The sequence below is a fragment of the Ursus americanus genome, chromosome 1 (genome assembly GCF_024610735.1).
Source record: "Ursus americanus isolate L20-20 chromosome 1, mUrsAme1.1.p, whole genome shotgun sequence".
Taxonomy (NCBI): domain Eukaryota; kingdom Metazoa; phylum Chordata; class Mammalia; order Carnivora; family Ursidae; genus Ursus; species Ursus americanus.
This window is the reverse complement of record NC_142127.1, coordinates 1,900,374-1,906,495: the sequence shown is the minus strand read 5'-3', so window position 1 is coordinate 1,906,495 and position 6,122 is coordinate 1,900,374. Positions and strand designations below refer to the sequence as shown.

The 6,122-nt window shown below is 37.4% G+C and overlaps 1 non-coding gene across 1 annotated transcript; it reads right to left on the bottom strand.

Moving 5' to 3' along the window:
• Window positions 1-689: 689 nt before the first annotated feature.
• On the bottom strand, window positions 690-792 carry LOC123779521 (U6 spliceosomal RNA). The gene has a single exon (XR_006776210.1). It is a non-coding gene; the product is annotated as a U6 spliceosomal RNA (small nuclear RNA).
• Between the last annotated feature and the right edge of the window lie 5,330 nt (window positions 793-6,122).

The following is a 6,122-nucleotide window of genomic DNA, read 5'->3' as shown; positions in this document are numbered from 1 at the left end:
GGTTCAAAGCTTTAATTCAATTTTTGTGTATGGTATTAGATAGTGATCAAGTTTCATTTTTTTGCATATAGCTGTCCATTTTTCCCAGTACCATTTATTGAAGAGACTGTCTTTTCCCCATGCTATATTCTTGGCTCCTTTGTCATAAATTAAGTGACCAATTATGTGTGGGTTTATTACTGGGCTTTCTATTCTGTTCCATTGATCTATGTTTGTTTTTATGCCTATTCTGTGCTATAGCTTGGTAATTTTACCTTTGTAATATAGGTCGAAATCAGGGAGTGTGACACCTCCAGGTTTATTCTTCTCTCTCAAGATTATTTTGGCTATCTTTGGGATGTTGGTGATCCCATACAAATTTTAGGATTCTTTGTTCTATTTTTGTGAAAAATGTCACTGGAATTTTGATAGGAACTGCATTGAATCTGTAGATTGCTTTGGGTAGTATGGACATTTTAACAATATTAATTCTTCCAATCCATGAGCATAGAATATCTTTCCATTTATTTGTGCCTTCTTCAATTTCTTTCATCGGTATTTTATAGTTTTTAGTGTATAGGTCTTTCATCTCTTTCATTAAATTTATGCCTAGGTATTTTATTCTTATTGATGCAATTGTAAATTGGGTTATTTTTAATTTCTCTTTCTGATAGTTTGTTATTAGTGTATAGAAATACAGAAGATTTTTTAAAAATATTGAATACTTCATGAATTTGTGTGTTATCTTGTTCAGGGACCATGCTAATCTCTGTATTGTTCTGATTTTAGAATATGTGCTGCCAAAATGAGCACCAAAATATTTTTATAAATTGGTTTTGTATCCTGTAACTTTACTGAATTTGTTATAGCAGTTTGCTTTCTAATTCCTAATTTAACTTTTCATTATTTCATGTATTACTTATAAGCATGTTAGTTTCCAGATATTTGGGAATTTTTAAGATATCTTCTTGTTATTGATTTCTAATATAATACCTTTGTGACATAACAGCTTTTGTGTTCTTTGAATTCTTTAAAATTTACAAAGATTTGTTTTATGATCCAGAATATGGTTTATCCAAATAAATGGTCTATGCACACTTGCAAAGAATATCTGCTTTTGTTGGTTGGAGTGTTCTTATAAATATCTTTTGGATCAGGTTGGTTGATAGTGTAGTTCAAATTTGATTTTACTAATTTTCTGTCTACTTATTCTAGCAATTATTGAGAAAGGGGTATTGAGATATCTAACTATAATTTTAGGTTTATCACTCTTTGAAGTTTTGACTTTTATCCATTAATTTGGTGCTCTGATATTTGGGGCATGGGTGGCTAAGATTTTTATGTTCTAATGCAACAAACATTTTATTATTATGAAATAATTATTTTGGTCCATGGTAATATTTTGTGCTTTGAAATCTATTTTATCTGATATTAACACAGCCCCTCCAGCTTTCTTTTAGCCAGTGTTAGTATGATATACTTTTTTTTCTATCTTTCTACTTTTAACTTATTTGTGTCTATGTTTCAAGTGTCTTTCTTGTAGGCAGTATTTGGGTATTGCTTTTTAATCCAATATGACAATATCTGGTATTTAATTTGGGAGTATTCATCCATTTATATTTAATGTGACTACTGGTATTATTCAATTTAAATCCATCATCTTGCTTTTGGTTTTCTGTTTGTCCTATCTGTTCTCTGATCTCCTTTTCTTCTTTCTCTGTCTTCTTTGGGATTTGTTACATATTTTTTAAATGATTTTATGCTACCTTCTTTGTTGACTTTATGTTATTATTTTTGTGGTTGCTTAGAGTTTTACCTCTCTAACTTCTCTTGGTCTGATCTGCACTTGCACAAGCCTGAGAGTCAGTGTCTCCTGAAGTTTTGTGCCTACATACCTCTTCTGTCTCACCCTACTCCTGACTCTGGTTTTTATGTCTTTATTTGCTAACTCAAACCTCTATGAGGTTGTAGGTTAGATTTGATTGATTTATCTCCTCATTGGGAGTCCTATTTTCTTGTTTCTTTTCATACCTGCTGATTTTTTTACTGATGCTGGACTTTATGAGTTGTTTGGTAATGGATATTTTTGTATTCTCTTACATATTCTTGAGTTTTGCTTCAGAACACATTTAAGTACTTGGAAACAGTTTGATGATTTTGAGTCTTGCTTTGAAGATTCTTTTAGGAGCAGTGCATCTTAAGCATCCTTAGCACTCTAAGTCTAGTATTCACTATTACTGAGGCCCCATGAATTTCAATGTTTTTAGTATGGTTGGTGGGAACAGGCATGATTCCCAGTCTTCTCCTGATGCCAGGCACTGTTACCTGCAATCATTGGGGTCTGTCTTTTCATGGTCTTGAATAGTTTGTTTATAAGTATATGCTGATCTGTTCTCGGCTGAGGAGTTGAGGCGGGTCCTCTGTGGTTGTTAAGAGTTTTCTCTCTTAGCAGCTCTTTTGTACTCAGCACTGTTCCATGGACTCTGGTAGACTTGCTCTTTCTGGGTTTTCCATACCATCTCCTCGACTTAGGAAGTCTGCAAGGCTCCTTCTTAATTTGAACTCCTGTGCTTTGCCTTTGAATTTGAACTCCCAGGGTGATAAACTGGGGCAACTTTATAAAGGTATATCTTTGCTTTATTTTTTCTCCATCTCTCAGGAATCATTATCTTCTGTTGCCTTAAGTACAGTGCCTTGCAGATATTCATTTCACTTATTTTATCAATTTCTGCTGCTGTTATGTTTCAGGTGGGAGGATAAATCCAGTCCTTGCTACTTCCTCTTGGCTGTAAGCAGAAGTCCCTATTTTACCCATACGAAAGCCTAGTTTTAAGCATACATACCACTCTGCTTAAAACCTACCTGTAGGGGCTACCTGGAGAAATTCAAATTCACATCCTCTTCAATCTGTCCCATCAGAAATATGCTGTCATCATCAAAAACCTTTAAACTCTAATTTTGTTACTTGAAAGAGCATACTTTGTCAATGAGTCATTACAAATTTCAACTGGTGGTTTCATCACACATGAATAAACATCATCACTTTTATAAATATTTTATTTATAAACCATAAATATATTTAACTGCTCACTTCTCGTACATGTGCACAAACACACACACACGTCACATATTCAGGGATGTTGATAGAGAGAGTGAAAAGTGCACTGGATTTTGAACAGGACAGATTTGGCTTTTTGAACCTAGTCAACCAAGCTCCCCTTTCCTCTCCATCCCTGTTCTGTAAGCATTAAATGAGATATGTGAAGTTCTAGAATATTCAGTAGGTGTTAATAGCTTCCACTCATCTCTCCTCTCCCCATTCTCACTGTAACCCACCTCTGCTCCCTCATTTTATGTAATTTCTTTTGGCTGAAATAATCATGAACAAAAAAACATCAGGGTTATTTCTGAAATACATTGAAATCCCTTTCAGGCTGAGTACTGTGTGGGTAGATTAACAGTGTTTTGTAGTCAGTTTGGGGGGCAGCATTTTGCCATATGGAGTTGTTTTTCATCAGGGAATGCACTTTCTCTTAGTGGTAGATCTGAGTCACTAGCACGTTTATGGAGTCATAGCTCCTTAGGGGAGCCAAGACCTTGAGGGATTAGAGAGATGGTACAACTCTGGCTCCCTGATAGAGGCTGGGGTTATCTGCAGAGGCAAAGTGACTAGAATGAACACATGGCAGGCGGTGGTAGAGCTGGATTTAGAATCTCCTGTTTGCTGATGTTGGGATTGTTCTTGTGCTGTGAAGAATTCTATCCCCTCAGAGAATGTGTTTCACACAACTGGTAGCAGATAATTAGAGTAGTTTGGGGTTCATCTGGGCTGTGACTCAACTAGTGGGGGGACTCAAATGCTTTCAGTGTTATCTCAGTTCTATTGGCAGCAAAGAGGACAAACAGAAATTACCTGGTTGTGTCCATTCTCTTCTTATGTGTAAGACAAGGACTGCCAAGTTAAATTATGCCCCTAGTCCCTGTTGCTATGAATTCACAGTTCAAGGTCTCCTTCCCTCTTCATTAAAAAAAAATCACACATTTTCTCTATTAACAAAAATGTAAAAGTCAGAGTTAGAAAGAATTTTTAAATTCCCATAGTGACTCCTATCAAAGACAACCACTGTTAACTTTTGGGATAATTTTTCCCATTAAAAAAAAAACTAGGATGATTTTTTGTTTTCCGTTTTTTTTAAGATTTATTTATTTATTTTAGAGAGAGAGAAAGAAAGAAAGGGAGCACACAAGCAGGGGTGAGGGGGAGGGACAGGGAGAGAGTCTCAAGCAGACTCCCCACTGAGTGCAGAGCCTGACATGGCAGGATCTCAGGACCTGAGATCATGACCTGAGCCGAAGTCGGATGCTTAACCGACTGAGCCACCTAGGTGCCTTGTTTTGTTCTTGTTCTTGTTCTTGTTTTTATATATATTTGTGACCATAGTCCATATACAATTTCATGTTCTGCAGTTTTCATCTTACACTGTAACAGAAGTTTTTCCCATAGTTATTATAAATTCTTTATAAAAATAATTTTAGTGGCTATAGAATATTAACAACTGGACTTATAACTTCTATTGCAACTGAATTCTAGGACTGAAAGTACTAGAGAAACATCTAGAATGTTTGATAACATATTGTTTAAATAACAAAATAATACACGAATATTATATAAACATGTACAAAGAAAATAATCAAATGTCCAAAAGAACAGAAAATAAAAAGCATGTAGCCTCATTCTGTACCTCTTCTAACCTCCCATCCTCTGTTAACCATTTATAACTTTTGTTTTTCTGGAAATTGACTCTCCATCTGTAAGTAAGAGTTGTCAAGTATTCTAAACCCTTGTCTAGTAATTTTAGTCCTTGTACTTGGTAACAGTGAAAGATATATATCCAACAATCTAGGTACCTAATAAATTGCCCAGACAGATATCATGCAGCCACTAAAATTATTTTTATAAAGACTTTGTAATAAACATGGAATCAAGCATGCCCCTATCCTTGATTTATCAACCAAGACCCATGTATTCAGTCCTCAATATTTAAGAGAGGAATTTAGCTCATTTAAGGTATCCAGTACTTTTAACTTTTTCCTCTCAAATTTTAATTTTTATGCTATTACAATCGCTATTACAAGTAATTGTTATTTTGATAAATTTGAATTATGTCCTTACACCTCTGTTTCTTGGGCTGTCTACTCTTGGGGCATCTTACAGCTCTCGTGTCACACAGGAGGAAAAACATGCACTCCTCTGCTTCTTCCCAGCTTCATTTCCTCCTTCCCACTGTCGATGTCTTGAAGCATCACCTCTTTACATGACAGGGTTGATAAGCTTTCACTGAGGTTGCTACTGACCTGAGACTTGTTTTAGAGCTTCAGTGACCAGACTTGCATTAAAATTGGAAATCCAGGGGTAGAAGGACCAGAAAAATATTATACATTCCAGGTGAAGGTGGGGCATAAATGACCCCGCTCCATGGTTGCATCCCCTTAGATGTGTTTGCCCAACACAATAGGTCAACTGGAGGGACACTAGCCATGTTGTCTGCTGCTCATCTTTTGAAAATCTCATGCTTTCCTGGAGGAAGTGTTCACTCGAGTTGGGGAAAGGAAAACACCAGCAGCAGCTTCCTTCTCCCACCCCCCTCCCTGCCTGTGCAGAGAGCTCATCCTTTTCAGGGGCTATGTAGATGGATTAGGGGGTCCCTCTGAGGTGGCTGCTCCCAGGGAACAGCTAGTGGTGGGTGCCCACCCCCCCTCCCCAATCCCTGGGTCTAGGCCAGCTCCAGCTTTCTCTTTCACTGCTGGCTGGGGGAATGGCTCAGTGACTGGGATCCTTGTGTTCTGGTTAGGAGACTGGTAGGATAATCCCTCTCAGGGCTACATGAGGGACATGGGTGGGAAGTACGTGGGGTAAAGCCTGCAAACTGTTGGGGGTCCTTGTGCTGAGCAGAACCCTGGATTGTCCTGGGCCATGTGGCATCCATGCCTTCCCTGACAGGTCCATGCCCATGGTCTGTTTCTGCTTGTGCCCATCACTGTTCTAGTTCCTGGGGACATGAACAAAGGAGACAAGAATCCCTGTAGAAGCTGAAAGTCATCAGAGGGAGGCAGACAACAAGCAAAATCAATGCCATCTATAG